This window comes from Spinacia oleracea, chromosome 5 (genome assembly GCF_020520425.1).
Source record: "Spinacia oleracea cultivar Varoflay chromosome 5, BTI_SOV_V1, whole genome shotgun sequence".
In the NCBI taxonomy this organism is placed as follows: Eukaryota; Viridiplantae; Streptophyta; class Magnoliopsida; order Caryophyllales; family Amaranthaceae; genus Spinacia; species Spinacia oleracea.
The window spans coordinates 61,426,491-61,443,314 of NC_079491.1; the positions used below are offsets into that span (position 1 = coordinate 61,426,491).

The 16,824-nt window shown below is 37.1% G+C and overlaps 1 long non-coding RNA gene across 3 annotated transcripts; it reads right to left on the reverse strand.

Moving 5' to 3' along the window:
• Positions 1-6,072: 6,072 nt before the first annotated feature.
• Positions 6,073-7,848, reverse strand: LOC110805932 (uncharacterized). Of its 3 annotated transcripts, XR_008920915.1 has the most exons (4): positions 7,610-7,848; positions 7,350-7,503; positions 6,934-7,136; positions 6,073-6,406 (listed from the first exon to the last, which is right to left on the reverse strand). It is a non-coding gene; the product is annotated as an uncharacterized lncRNA (long non-coding RNA). The 3 variants fall into 3 exon arrangements; XR_002538163.2 differs by having other exon boundaries at positions 7,350-7,847; XR_002538162.2 differs by having other exon boundaries at positions 6,073-6,393; positions 7,350-7,845.
• Positions 7,849-16,824: the final 8,976 nt, after the last annotated feature.

The following is a 16,824-nucleotide window of genomic DNA, read 5'->3' on the forward strand; positions in this document are numbered from 1 at the left end:
TTAGACTCCATGTCTGAAAACCAAGTATGGGATTTGGTCGATTTGCCAGATGGCTACCAAGCCATTGGAAGCAAATGGGTTTTCAAACTGAAAAAGGACAAGGATGGGAAACTTGAAGTTTTCAAAGTTAGATTGGTTGCAAAAGGTTACAGGCAAGTCCACGGTGTGGATTACGATGAAACCTTTTCACCAGTTGCAATGCTAAAGTCTATTCGGATAATGTTAGCAATCGCTGCATATTACGATTACGAAATATGGCAGATGGATGTCAAAACTGCTTTCTTAAACGACGTTTTAACAGAAACTGTGTTTATTACACAGCCTGAAGGTTTTGAGGATCCAAAGAATGCTAAAAAGGTATGCAAGCTAAAGAAGTCAATCTACGGATTGAAGCAGGCATCCAGGAGCTGGAATATATGTTTTGATGAAGCAGTCAGTGACTTTGGTTTCATCAAGAACGCAGACGAATCTTATGTATACAAGAAGGTCAGTGGGAGCAAAATTGCTTTCCTAGTATTATATGTCGACGACATATTACTTATCGGAAATGACATTCCTATGTTGAACTCTGTCAAGATTTGGCTTGGGAAATGTTTTTCGATGAAAGATCTAGGAGAAGCACAGTACATATTGGGCATCAAGATTTACAGAGATAGATCTAAAAAGATGATTGGACTTAGTCAAAGCACTTATATCAATAAGGTGCTTGATAGGTTCAAGATGGCGGACTCCAAGCGAGGCTACCTACCCATGTCTCATGGAATGACTCTAAGCAAGAATCAGTGCCCAAAAACACTTGATGAGCGTAGACGAATGAATGGGATTCCATATGCATCATTGATTGGTTCAATAATGTATGCCATGATATGTACACGCCCGGATGTTGCGTACGCACTCAGTGCTACGAGCAGATACCAGTCGGACCCAGGAGAGGCGCATTGGACTGCTGCCAAGAATATTCTGAAGTACCTGAAAAGGCACAAAGATGACTTCCTGGTCTATGGTGGAGATGATGAATTAATTGTTAAAGGCTATATGGACGCAAGTTTCCAAACCGACAAAGATGATTTCAGATCACAGTCTGGGTTTGTCTTCTGCCTCAACGGAGGAGCAGTAAGCTGGAAAAGTGCTAAGCAAAGCACCATTGCGGATTCTACAACTGAAGCGGAGTACATTGCTGCACATGAAGCAGCAAAGGAAGCTATATGGCTAAGGAAGTTCATAGGTGAACTTGGTGTAGTCCCCTCCATTAAAGGACCAATGGCCCTGTATTGTGATAATAACGGAGCTATTGCACAGGCAAAGGAGCCTAGACACCACCAGAGAGTCAAGCATGTACTTCGTAGATTTCACCTTCTACGAGAGTTCGTTGAAAGAAAAGAAGTCGAGATAAGAAAAATTGGAACTGATGACAACATATCAGATCCATTGACTAAACCTCCGCCGCAGGCGAAGCACAACTCGCACACTGCAGCTATGGGAATCAAGCATATTGGAGAATGGCTTTGATGTCTCTGTTTAATGTTTTAAAGTTTTAGAGTTTAAATCTTTGTAAAACATTATTGGTTAATCATTCACAATAAATGAAAAGAATTCATTTTTCCATTTAATTTGTGGTTTATTAAATGATGAGTCCCTTCAATTTGACAATATATTCAAGATAGACTGTCAGGACCAGTCCTGTGACTAAGAAATGTCTATCAAGTGAACTTGAATGTCAAAGGTTGAAAATGGTCCCTAGTCGGAGTTTTCTATAAAATTGGACGCATAGAAAACGTTAGACGACTAGAATGCAAGATGACTAGTAGTTCTGTTTCTTGAACTATGTGGACATGGCAATATCATAATCATTTGCATAGATACTTACTTTGGGAAGACTAGTATCGGACAAGACCTATGAAACTTTACTGTAAGAGATGAAAATCTGTCATAAGTAAATTTCATTAAAATTATTAGACACTAAATCCTCAATACCTGAGTGATTTGAGATTACTTGTTTGAGAACTGGTTGCTTTGACGTTGACCAACCGTCGCACCGTAAAAGGAGGCTATAAAGGCAACGCTCAGGTAATCACCTATCAAACGAAGTCTAATCTCAAGATCGCAAGATTGGGATTGTCCTCCCATAAATCGGGATGAGATGCTTAAAAGTTGTACAAGGCCACTCGGAGAGCTAGAAACTGTGAAATGCATGGCCGTGCTCGGATGAATCATAGGCTATGATTATCTGTTTATTTGATCAGTTGAACTCTGAAACCGAGGAACACCTCTGGACACAATAAGGATGACAACTCTTACCTTATGTTCAAGAGCAAGCATCGAGCGACAAAGGAATTAGGAAATGCACACTTGTCCCTAAGGACAAGTGGGAGACTGAAGGAAATAATGCCCTTGGTCCAAGTATGCATTCAATGTTAAGTCTAATAAATGCGGTTCAGTATTAATTAACAAGTTAATAATTCAGTGAGATCAAGTGAGCTGAATGCCTAGCTAGAGGCCGCTTCAGTTCAAGTGGAATTAATGATATTAATCCACAGCTTACTCTTGACTGAACCCGTAGGGTCACACAAATAGTACGTAAACGGATCAAGTATTTAATGGCATTAAATACTCCATTTATGGATATTCGGAATCGACGGATCTTGGTTTCAGTGGGAGCTGAGATCGTCATAGGCAAGAAAAGAATACTCCGGAAACGATGATATTGCCGGAAACGGAAATATGGATCGTATCGGAAATATAAATATTATCCAAGTCGTAGATGTTGCCGGAAACGGAAACATGGTACGTATCGGAAAATATTATCGGAAATGGAAATATTGCCGGAATCGGAAATATTGCCGGAAACGGAAATATTGTCAGAATCGGAAATATTATCGGAATCGGAAAATAATTCCGGAATCGGAAATATTAAATATTGTTCGTATCGGAAATGAATTCCGGAATCGAGAATTTAATCGGAAGCGTATCATACGAATTAGCATCGGACGAGGCCTGCCAGACGAAGGCCCAGCACGAAGCCGGGCCATCGCCCAGCAAGCCAAGCGCAACAACCACATGCCAAGCATACGACCAGGCCCAGCGCAAAAGCCAGGCCCAGCCGTAGCTTGGGCGCGCGCGCGGACAAGGCTGCGACAGTGGGCCTTGCGCTGTGCGCTCGGCGTGGGCCGCAAGGCCTGCGTGCGGGCGTGCAGTGCTTGTGCGCCACTCGTGTGTGTTACTCGGAATCCTAAGGCTACCGGGATTCGTAATATGATTAAATCTAATCCTAATAGATAAATTTTGTTTAATTAGAATCCTAGTAGGGTTATAATTAAATAGATTTGTATTCTAATAGGATTATAATTCCTTTCCATAAACTCTATAAATAAGTGCCTAGGGTCACATATTGAAAACGAGTTTTTAAGTATTCAAAGTGAGTTTTTGAGAGAAAAATTCAGTCACACATTTGCCTAAAAGTGCCGAAAATAATAGTACCTTAAGGGCGATTCTAGTTGGTCAATCTTAAGGCGGATCCGGACGTGCTGTGGACTATCTACGGAGGGACGACACTTGGAGTCCTAAAGACTTGTTCTTGTTCGGTTCGGGCACAGCTAGGGAAGGCACGCAACAAAGAGTATGCATCTAAACTATGCTAAATGATTATGTGTAAATAATATGTAATCCTGGCTTAATGGTTGTTTCCGCATGATTTATGAAATGTCATATGTATTATAACCTAACATCAAAGGCCAACCACAAAAAAACCATTGTTTAAAAACACAAGTAACCATTAAATCCTAAACTTTTTTTTGAGGGGATGGGGACAGAGCTACTCCTGAGAATCTGCTGGACCTGTATTCTCCCTTTGTTCGCCATCGCCTGGTGCCGCCATCGTCTCGGCGTTGGGTTTGGTTGCAGTTGCACCCTCCTCAACGTCATCTTCATCTCTAACGGCACCAGGGGGGACATACTCCTCGGGGAATGCAGCGTTGAACTGAGCAATATCTTCCTCTGGAGTCCAGTTCGCATGCCTGCCCGCCTTGAAGTCTCCCATCATCTCAGCCCTCATTTTCCAAGTGTAATAACCAGCACACTCGAAAATCCTCGCCTTGACTTTGGTAAGAGACGTCTTCAGCTCGTCAACCTCAGCAACCAACGCCTCCTTCTCGGCCTTCAACGCAACAATATCAGCAACCCCCTTTGCATACTCCGCCTCCAGCATCTCGGCCTTGGTCGTCGCCTCCTTTGCCACGCCACCAAGTCGACCAACCTCCTGCTTAGCTTTTTTCATGTCATTCTTCATTTTTACTAACTGGTCTTCTAACATTATGACATGATGGGGAGTAGCCAAAGCAGATTGCAGGGCCTATGTTGACAGGAAAAGGAAGAAATATGAAAAGACATTTTAGCCACCATACGACGACATGAAGGCGATATATGTTAATAAAAGCTAAGGCACTGAAGCGAGACATACCTTCCAAGCACCCGAGACGCTCTCAACAGTTGCAGCAACTGGGGACAGGGTCTCTTGACGCTCTTGGCTGGATGGCATCCACACGCGGTCGTGAAGGAAATAGTGCCCTTGGTCCAAGTATGCATATCATATTAAGTCTAATAAAATGCGGTTCAGTATTAATTAACAAGTTAATAATTCAGTAAGATCAAGTGAGCTGAATGCCTAGCTAGAGGCCGCTTCAGTTCAAGTGGAATTAATTATATTAATCCACAGCTTACTCTTTACTGAACCCGTAGGGTCACACAAATAGTACGTAAATGGATCAAGTATTTAATGGCATTAAATACTCTATCTATGGATATTCAGAATCGGCGGATCTTGGTTCCAGTGGGAGCTGAGATCGTCAAAGGCAAGCAAATGAATACTCCAGAAACGATAATATTGCCGGAAACAGAAATATGGATCGTATCGGAAATATAAATATTATCCAAGTCGTAGATGTTGCCGGAAACGGAAACATGGTACGTATCGGAAAATATTAATGGAAATGGAAATATTGCCGGAATCGGAAATATTGCCGGAAACGGAAATATTGTCTGAATCGAAAATATTATCGGAATCGGAAAATAATTCCGGAAACGGAAATATTAAATATTTGTTCGAAACGGAAATTAATTCCGGAATCGAAAATATTAAATATTGTTCGTATCGGAAATAAATTCCGGAATCGGAAATTTAATCGGAAGCGTATCGTACGAATTAGCATCGGACGAGGCCTGCCAGACGAAGGCCCAGCACGAAGCCGGGCCATCTCCTAGCAAGCCAGCGCGCCACACGAACAGCCAAGGCAGCGCCAGGCCCACCGCAAGGCAGGCCCAGCGCGCGCCCAAGGCTGCGGCAGTCGTGGGCTCCGTGGCAATTGGGCTGCGTTGCTCGGGCTGTGCGCGCGCGTGCATGGCGCCCCTCGTGGGCTGCCGTGCGTGCGTGTGTGTTTGTGTTCACATACGAAACCTAAAGCGTATAGGATTCATTTAATGATTAAATTCCTAATCCTAAAAGATAAATTAATTAAATAAGAGTTCTACTAGGATTCTAATTTAATTAATTTGTATCCTAGTAGGATTCCAATTCTCTTTCCATACCCCTATAAATATGTGGCCTAGGTTCACAATTTATAACGATTTTTTCAAGTATTCAAAGTGACATTTTGAGAGCAAAATTCGGTCATATTATTGCCCTATAATACCCGAAAATTATAGTACCTTAAGGGCGATTCTAGTTGGTCACACTAGTAGAAAAACATTCATTTGAGGCGTCACTTTTATATTCATTTGCGGCGTTTTTGGCGTAGCAGCAAATAGAGTGGCAGCAAATGAATAGGATTGATTTGCGGCGTTAAAAAACGCCTCTAATTAATGATTCATTTGCGGCGTATACGTAGAAAAACGCCTCAAATTAATAGTATTGTTAGGCGGCGTTTTGTACCTAAACGCCTCAAACTTTGTAAAATTTCAGGAGTTAAAATGCCGCGAATAATGTGTAATTTTGTTTTATAAAATAATTTATTTTCTATATTCAATAAGCCAAAAAATGTAGAACCTGTACTCACGCCACATTTATACAATGTCCAAAAGTATCATCAACCACCAATAACTTCCAATAAACTTTGATTTTTACATATAATACCACCATCATATGTTTACAAAAATAAACCAACTAAATAGTTACGTTTGAAGTCGAACGTAACCATGTCTTTTACACTTCGTACGTTACAATTTTGCACCAAAAATATAATAAGGCAATTATATATGACTTCAATAGCAGGAAACATCCACAAAAAGAGATCGATGAAAGGTTATTTACACACAATGTTCGGTGAAGTATGATTCCCATTTGTCTCGTATTTCATCAATTTGCTCATTGGTGAAACGCTCTCCACTTAGTGACGTGCAAACCTAACAAAATAATCTATATATCATAAAATAAGTTGACACATACAATAAACTTTAAATCATCTAAATGAGTACGAAGAAGTGAAGGAGCTTAGAGAAAAGGGATGTGGTAAAAATGAGTGAACAATAAGCTATCAGGATTAGGAAGTTGTCAGGTCACATGATGATCAACAGAATGCCATACTTCTTCCCATGGTGATTAGGAAGTTGTCAGGATTCTCTTCTATAATGATATTTATATTTAGAGGGAGAGGGGGGGGGGGGGGTGTGTGTGTGGTATAGGTAACTAATTACAGAGACAAGAAGGGGGAAAAAGGTTATTAAGTTAATTACAAAGACAATTATTATCATAAAATGGAACTAATATGGAACTCAACAACATATTTCACAGTTTCTGGATAGTGGGAGTTAAATAGAGGTAAACCTCTAGAATATTAGGAAAAGAAAGATCAAATCAGGATTTGAATGTCAACCAAAAAAAATCATGAAAAATCATGCAAAATTAAACTTGATTTAAGCATACAGAATTAAAGTTGTACTAACCAAGTTTTGTCTGCTGCCCTCCCTATTTGTCTGTCAGACTTGATGCATATTCCACCTTAGGTAATTAAGTAAGTACCCTGCAGCATTGCGAGATTAAAACTCTATTTACCATCAAGATCATCATTCTGGGCCACACTACACTCCACTGAAGCTTACAGTCTGAAGTTTGTCCAATCTTTCGTTGCTGTTATGTTCAAGCCTTCCTGGATCACAATCAGATCACCTGTTAGGACTGTTGTTACCTTAACTCAAATCTAAAAACCCATTAACCAAGCTCCTTAATTTGTCTTTCATCACATATACCAGCATAGAAATTACATCTGCAATCTACAACTAGAATCTACACTAGATAAAAGGTAGATATTCATTTTTGCTGCATTAGTTTTCTAAGTATACCAAAGTTAACCTGATTATACCTGATGTTTTCAACACGAACTCGCATTATAGGGTACCAACCATCTTTTGAGTTGGGCGTCCTGCTCCATGACCAGCCTTAAACTTAGTTCTATCAATAATTGGATTCTTTTGAGGGCTATTCTCCAAGCTTGTGCAAGGAACATGTTGCAATGTCTGCAATATAATACAGTACATATTTTAGGAAAGGAAAGGCGTGTGCGGCATGGTATCACTTAGTGACAAGAAAAAGCATGCACTGCAGCAGTTTCAGAGAACACACAGCCAACTATTTAAGTGAGTGCAAAGGCACCACACGATCATCATGGTCAGCTGGCAATAACATGGTAGATGGGTACTGTGCAGTTCGATCAGATGATAGCTCCCATTGTCTCCTAATGTTGTGTAGAGGTGAGTGCCTGTAAGCAAGAACGCTCTATACTCAAAGTAGGAAACTTAAGGAAAAAGAAGTGGTTCGGGCCACCTAATTTTCAAATATCACTTGTTTCTTATCAACCACGGTCTCCTAGCTGAAACATAGTAGATAAATAATACGAAAAGAAGTGTAAAAGTTATCTAAATCTATACCAGCAATAACTTGTGCATAACAGCAGATGCTACAACTTAGAACAACAACAACATCAACAACAGATTGTGCATAGCAGCAATAACATCTCATAATAACAGCATAGTATAACAACAACAACAACAGATAGCAACAACACAGTATAGTAGAAGCAACAATACATCAGACATCAACATCACAATACATCAGAAGCAACAAATGCCAATCTATTTCAGGAGTTGTTTAATTTCTTCAAATCTCTACAATATGCTGCTCAAAACTAAACCAGAAAAGCTGGTAATTGAGTTCTTTTGTCCTACAGTGAGCTAGTATGATACTCCTACATATGCAATCAAAATTTAGCAACCTCCAACAATAAATAAAGATAGGTTCTAATAAACTTCTTCCACAATAAGACTTCTAGCTAAAGAGCAGACTCAACTATCTGAACTGCGACCTACTTTACACAGAGAGATGAGGGACACACCCTTTGTCGCCTTCTGAAAATTGATTAGTCAGGTGTGTTTCTGGGCTAAGATTCAACGAAGTAGCAAGACTTATCACCTACCACAAGACACTTTTTCCCCTTCCTGGTAAAGATACTAAAAATTTAAGCACCGCCAAGATACATTTATAAAACAAGGGGATTGAAACCTCAGATTTAAGCTAAGTGTATTACTCTATACTCTTGTATTGCCGACGTCTAGTTCCAAAGAGAAACAATGAACAATATAACCGTGTAATATAACTCATATGTTCCTCAACAATAACAATCAAACAACAGTGTCCAACACTACCACTACAATATCAAAACTTAATATACTACAGTATGTACAGACATTCTTTAGACTTTATATCACCATAATCAGTAGTCGTACAAGAAAAAGTTGTATAAGTCCAAATTTTCTCAATCATTTGATTGTTTAATTTTAATCACCTAAAGTAGAACTAAGTACTTGCTAAATCACCATAATTTAGTGTATTGAAAAGATCCAACAGCAAGAGATAATGAAAGTTGAAACAAAATAACGATACCATAACAACTCACTCAAGTTAATTATCAGAACAACAAAAATTAATAACTTCAATTTAAAAATTCACCTTCTGAATTATATTATAGCACTTGATGTTGCAACAACCTCCCTGATTTCTGCACTCATTTCAAACCAAACCCAGAAAATATAAATAGACAATTAAAGTAAAACTCATGTTTTAGCAAGTAAAAGTATGTCTTACTGGAATAAAACTCGTGTTTCTCTCAAATTTGAGGTCCTCTTTCTTCCAAGCACCTGACCTAAAAATCAAATTTTCATAATAAATTAGACACACGAAATTACCTGACCTCAAATTCGAAGGATTTTTAAGGTTTTTAAGCGAAAATTTGAAATTGATAATTAGGGTTTTACAGTTTCAGCGGGAGAGAGGAGAGGGGAGAGCAAGAGAGAAATAATTCGATAATTCAAACATATTCATGTAAAATTGAGAGACTGAAACAAGGGGAATATAGTAATTGAACGGAAAAAATGGCAAGGAGGAGGAGAGACGAGTGGAAGCATAATTTACCTTTAGTAAGAACGGCGACGGTGGATATGAGTTCGAAGGCCAGACAATGACGGTGGAGATGAATCTCAAGCTTCATTTTTCCGGCGAGACTCACTGGTGAAGAAAGAGTTCAGAGTCAGACCCAGTTTAGGGAGGAGGTTTTATGAAATGACGAGAACCTAAACAAAGAATTATGCGCGGGGTGAAATTTTGTTCCTGCATTGGGAGCTAGAACACTGCAGCGTTATACATGAAGACGCCGCTAACTAAAAATTAACACCGATTCGAGGCGTTATAATTAAAACTAACGCCGCCAATGAATGCTCCTTCACCTGATTCCTCCATTTTATCATTTAGTTAGAGGCGTTTTTGAATTAACGCCACTAACGCATAGCAGCAAATAAATATTTTTCTACTAGTGTCAATCTTAAGGCGAATCCGGACGTGCTGTGGATTATCTACGGAGGGAGGACACTTGGAGTCCTAAAGACTTGTTCTTGTTCGGTTCGGGCGCAGCTAGGGAGGGCACGCTACAAAGTGTATGCATCTAAATTATGCTATATGATTATGTGTAAATAATATGTTTCCTGGCATTATGGTTTTTCCGCATGATTTATGTTTATTCATATGTATCATAACCTAACAGTGGTATCACGAGCCTCTTATTATTTTCATAATCTAAATTGCATGAACATGGTTAAATTTTACAAATTTGCAAAGAATTAAAGGGGTGATTAATTTTCGTAATTAATTGCAAATTGCGTTTATTTAATAATATGTACGCAGTTTTTCGGCAGTTTCTTCGTTACTCATCCAAATCGAGTGATTTTTGTGTCAATTTCGAACCCAGAATTTCCAAATTCGAAGCCTAACTATGACTTTTCGGAGATTTTAGTTTTTCGAACGCAAAAGTTTGTAAATTTAAGATGTTAAATTAAGTATTTGCGATTCTTGTTGATAAATCTTGAGTTTTTTTATTGACCTACGTATATGTTTAACAATTATGAATGCCTAGACTTGTTAATTATACAACCTAATTTGTAATTATGATTAATTTGTTGAAATTCGAATAATTTAGAATTGATTTGATTTTCATAATTAATTAATAATTTAATTAGGTACCAAAGATTAAAATCCACCATAAAAATTGTTAATTTATGTTAAATTTTAAATTTTTATGACCTAGATTTGAATCATGTTAAATCGGAAATTAATTGATTAATAAATTTTCGATTTTTCGCCCTAAAATTATGAAATTAATATGTTTTATTAATTCGTCATTAATTTTAAATTAAAAATTTTAAATTTTTATGAAAAAGCTCATGAATGTTGCACGCACAAAGCAATGGAAGCTACGTGTTACCCTTAAGGGGTGTTGTATAGTGCGGGCACGCGACGACTAGCAAGGGAGCTCGTCGCCCGTGCGGTACGAATGCATCGAGCAACATAGCGTGGCGCGCGCGCGAAGCAACGGAGCTGGCCGTGTGTGCTAAGCGATGGGCGAGGGCGAGGGGCAAGGCAAGCGAGCAGTCGCGTGTGGGCAGTAAGCGAGCTGCGCCACAACGCGCACTGGCTCGCGCAGCGAGCGCTGGCTCGCGTGCAGCGAGCGGTGCCTTGCGAGGGTGAGCAGCAGCAGACGCGACACAACACAGAGGCTGCGCGCATCGTGGCCAGCGATGGCTGCGTGTGCGTGTGGCCTATGGCTGTGCGTTGCGTGGTGATGTGCGTACCTTGTGTTACGATTAAATCGTTTTAAATTTTAATTTGAGATTTTCAGTTTGAGTAATTTTAATTAATTTTAAAATTAATAATTTAAATTGTTTTCTTGGATTTTAATTTTGAATATTATAATTATTATAAATTTTAATTTATTCTAATTATTTTACTAAAATTAAAAACCTTGAATTAATTTAAATTCAACTGAAAAATAATTTAAATAAGTGGATTCAATTATAAATTTATATGAGCTTTAAATTTTAATTAATTTTGTATGTTTCCGGTTAGACTAGAAATACATTTTTATGTTTAAAATTAGTAAAGCATATGAATTTATTGGTTTAAGTGGGAGCAATTTTAGTCATAAACTCTTGATTAGGTCTACAAATCCTTTAAGGTTAAACAACTTGATTAGAATTAATAAGGACTGAATAATTGGTATATTATTGGTGCCCTTCATTAATTGCTGCAAATATTTATGTGATGCATAACGTGTTTTACTAACCAGCTATGTGGGCCATTCATGATAATGAATGGGTGAATGGTATATATTATATATGTACTGTTTTGCAGGTTATGAAGTGACTAGTATGGCCCAAATAGGATAGATAATATGGTCTGCGTACCATTAATTTGAATGTAATTGGTCTAAAGCACCAAATTTATTTTTCAATTCAAATATGGTTTGCGTACCATCAAATAGTTGTAATTAGTTTAATTATAGCTTATCCTATTTGAAGAAAATGGCGCCTCCCACGGTGAAATTCAAGACGGAGTTTCCAATCCATTTTCAAGACGGACTTTGAAGTTGAAGCTTCAAGATGAAGTCGGGCCATACTAGATCACATTTATCTTATGCATGCTTTAAGTTATTTATTGCTTTTAAATATGTCTTAAATATGCATGAGATTATGGCTTGACTATGTTGCATGATTAAGGATTTTAGTTCACTTAAAATGTAACCAACATAGTAAGAGCCTTAAGTTCCAAACTTAAAAATTGAGTTAAAAGGTGCCATGCCAAAATAACACTTACTTGGATATCATTTTTTTCATCAATCTTAGTAATAATTTTTCGCCATAGCGAGGTGTTACTTATCGATACTAAAGGGGTAAGGTACACAAATAATTGTGAGTACATGTTAGTTTTGGTGAAACTCAACGATATAAGTAAGGAGTCCTTTTATGTCGTGGCAAAATTGATAGGCTTACCTAATAAGTTCTTAGACGTACCTATCAACCAAGAGTAGTTTCTAGACTATTAGAAAAAGGCTTTTGCTTACCTAAAAGATTTTAGAATTGAGTCTAAATACATAATGTGCTTAATTCTTCAATGGTTTTAGGGTCTTGGAATCATTTTATTCACACCTGCCGGAACAATAAAATCGAATAAAATGCTAATAACTTGTTTGAATTGCATGTTTGCTTTAATTTTCAAGTTATTATTCATGATAAATGTTTAGACTTTGCATGCTTCAATGTATGTTTTAATTATTATTTATAATTAAATATCTTGCACTGCAGTAAATCCTTTTAGAAAGGTAACAGTAACTTTCCTCGATTGGTAGTGAATCTAAGAACGATTCACGGAAATGAGAGAAAATTAGCAATTTAAAATGTACGTTTCTTATAGCGACTTTTATGGTTATTTTCGAGTATCAAAGTCGAATGGCAAACCGATTGGTGCTTGTGAATTCAAAATACAATGTAGTTTTGAGATCATAAAGCATTGGGTTTAAACGCTCAGCTTTACCAATGGTTAACAACCTAAAATCCTTTTTCCATTTAATTCTCGAATGAGTCTAGTCCATAGACATTCGAATAGATCGATGCTTAGAGAACTTTAGAAGCTTCTGGTAAGATCATCTAGTTGAAACAGAATATTCAACATAAATGGTAAGAACTTTGATAAAATGACATTGGACATGTCTAACAAAGTATAAAGGTCAACGCTAAAGAATTCAATTCTTAAGACTATAAGAATGGGTACACGAAATAGGAAAACAAGGAACAAATGAAAGGAATTTACGATTCCGTTTCTACCTATAAGTTTATGTTTAAAGAGAAGTGACCTAGCAATTAAACTTCCTTGGTATCATATACCGCTTGAGGTTCTTACTTCGGTAATAACTCAAACAATGGAAGCTAGGCTACACTAATGGCCTACAAGTGGGAAATGAAGCATGGCAATGCTACATTAGTTGTAGGGTCATCTAGTTTGTTTTAAGTCCTTTCAAAGGCTGGAACTTAATGGTTATTTTGTTCCATAATCAGCATACCTAAATTTCTGTTTCAAACACAGAAAGACTCACATTCAAGAAGAACAAAAACAATGTTTGTTTGTTTATTTGAATGAAATGGTCATTTACGGGTTGAGTCAATATACTTGATTAAAACAAACAACTCTTTAACAAAAGAACTTTACTAGGTTCAAATCAATCTCTTGATTTGAGTTCCACAAACCTTTGGCATTGTTACTTAGACCATATCAACAAGTTAACATTCAAAATCTCTATTTTGATGGAATTTTGAAAGTTGATTGATTTCTAGATCATTCAAGACAAGCTAGTCTTACTTGTTGAAAGTAACAAAAGATATGAACTATTGTTAGAACGCATAGACGATAGAGTTCAAAGCTAAAGAAAGAGATTTTATGACTTTATTATTTCACCTAGATTTGAGTGAATATTGGTTTATTTACTCAAAGTGATATAAGTTTGAATCTGTTTGGCTAGTTCAAAGATTCAGAAGTATAAATCCCACTTGGCAAGAAATCATAAAGATCTAGGTTAGATCATGTTGATGATTACTTAAGTAAAAAATGATCATCCATGATTGTGTGTTGTAATTTCACAATCTAACTCCATGAGATATGGCATATCTAAGTGGAATGATCGAAGTCAATTAGTACTTGATTCGATCAATGATGAATCATAAAGACTTTTCCTATAATTTCTAAAACAAAATGCTCAACTACCACCAAACTAAACCAAATTCGTCAAAGATATTTAAAAGTAATTTCAGGATATCTTTTCAATTATATATATCTAAAGAGTTGCTAAACTCAGTGGGAGCTTAGTGTTTGTTATTCAACAAACTAAGGCCCAAGTATAGATATATGTTTCATTGTGATTTATTCAAATGAGACACAAGGGTATTGTTTCTACCACGAATTTTTGAGAACATAATGTTTGTTTGCTCGAAATAATGTCCTTTTGGAGATTCGTTTCCAAAATGACAAGTGGGAGAAAATAGACCTCGAAAATCTTCGAGGCGAACAACAAATATAAACGGACATTCCGGAGGCTTTTCGAAGTTCTTTAGAAAATCCGAACACGTATTCTTTAAGGACTTTAGAAGTGGATTTAAAGAATAGACATCTCTTAGAAGACTTACAAGTGCTTCAAGGAGAACAGAATATTCAAAGGACTTTCAAGTGGCTGTTGGTATTCTATTTGTTGGATGTTCTATACCCAAGTAGGCATGGAGTTCAAGTCACTGAAACTATGCGATTCTTCTATTAGATAGTGGAGAAACCTACAACTTGCAGTCAAACTATTATCATGTAGATTAATGAGTTTGTGACTTGTACGAATGTAACGCCCCAACTTTTCAGCTCCTTAGTTATCGGTAATAAATCGTACTTTACTGATCATTGGCAGCGGAATTAGGCTTAATTAATCCTGGGACCTGTGGGTATGGACCCACAAATAAAATATTCCTTAATAACGTTCCATAAATAATACAACTTTCCCAAAAAAAAAATTAAATATAAACCAATATTCTGATAATAACCTCACTAACAGGATTTCCTTAATAAATAATTCTCATCTCGATATCCCCATAATAAACTACCAACTCCAGTAATAACTTTGACTTGAGCAACTTGAGCTCCTTAATCGAACTTGTCAAAAATGAGTGGAAAACTCAGTAATATTACTCCAACCCGTCAAAACGGTTTTATTTTGAAAATCATTTGGCACATGTCAATCATTAGCATTTATTGTTCGGAAATAACTATCTTAATCTCGTTATCTTGAAAACTGTGTCTGCAGGGAATCATTTCTTTTACAGCTCATTGGCAAGTACAGGCTTTGGCGGGACTTTTCTTACATCTTTTCAGGGGGGAACTGTTTCCCAAACTTTAACTTTAACATGGCCTCTACCTGTAACTCGCCCATTTACTAGTTCAGTTCACTTTTCCATGCCGACAAAAGCAACATCGTCTTTCTTTTTAAAATAACTTTATAAATATTAAAATTATTTTCGAACAACGTCTTTAACATCATAACATCATGATCATAATAATAAACATATATCATATCACATAAAACACATAATAAACGTATAATCACATAATAGTCACACATTTCATATACGGGCATATAAACTTAAATGCTGGACATAAACATTACAAAACATATACGGGCATGTAAACATAATTGCTGGACATAATAATTACCTCGATCACTTATCCTTAATCATCCGATTTGATCTCTAGTCATTATATCTGAAACTTTGTTCACGTCCACTTATTTCCTTATGTTTATTGCTCCAAAACATAACCCATATGAAAGCATAAATTAGAAACTATATTTCTTGTCCTTGACTTTTAGTTTAGGAAAATATCAAAATCATTAAATTAGGAAACTTACATTACTTAGACTTCCTTCATATATTCTGAACAAGCCCAAAAAAAATGATCTTTAAAATAAAACCCGTGGCCCCACTAACAACTCTTATTTTTATTTTTGGTTGGGTTACCATAAGGAGATTATGAATTAGAAGGAAGCAGCGTAGCAGCGTGAAGCAGAGAAATGGAGGCTCGAAATTTTGACGGCTTTGCAATAATCTCAGGTGCAGCACCAATACGACAGAGCACCGGTGGCGTGCGGTTCTTGTTGAGGCGGAAAGAGGAGGCGGAAGAAGCAGGGCTTGGCTGCCCGAAACAACAGGTAAGGGAGAGAGAAATTGAGCAAATTCGGGTTTCGGGTTTTACAAATTTCTGGGTATTGAATTGGTAATTCTTGTGGGTATTTTAGATGAAGCACAGAGCTCGAATTATATGGATATGGAGGTCCAAAGGTCACAAAAAAAAAAGAAGAAATCAATGGTAAAATACCCAATTTGAGTAAACTAATTATTGCAGATAGGGTTTTGGGCTTTGCAAATTACTGAACATTTGAATGCTAATTTATACAGATTTGTTGACATGATGAGTCATGAAAAGAAAGAAATAATTTAGACATTTGGCTATCAGAAATTCTGCCACGCAAGGGAGGAGAAGGAGAAGGTGAAATAGCTATGAATTTGGACTGGTTTTAGGAACAAAGGAGTCAAAAGTTTGCTGCCCAAATTCTTCATTGACACGTACAAAGGAAGAAGAAAGAGAAGTGGAATTTGCTCTGTATTTGAAAAAAAATGGTCAACAAGCTTGTTGGTGAAAACTTCTCTTTACACGTAAGGAAGAAGAGCAAGAAAATTATCTCAGCTTGTATTTTGGAGCAATAAGAAATTTTCAAAAGATCATGTCATTTGGAGTAATAATGATTGGGCTTAAAAAAAGGGAAATTCTCTATGGTAGCTAGGGATGGCAATGGATCGGACTCGGGTCGGATGCAGCAAGATCCGAATCCGATCCATTTACTAATCGGATGCTAAAAATGGATCCGAATC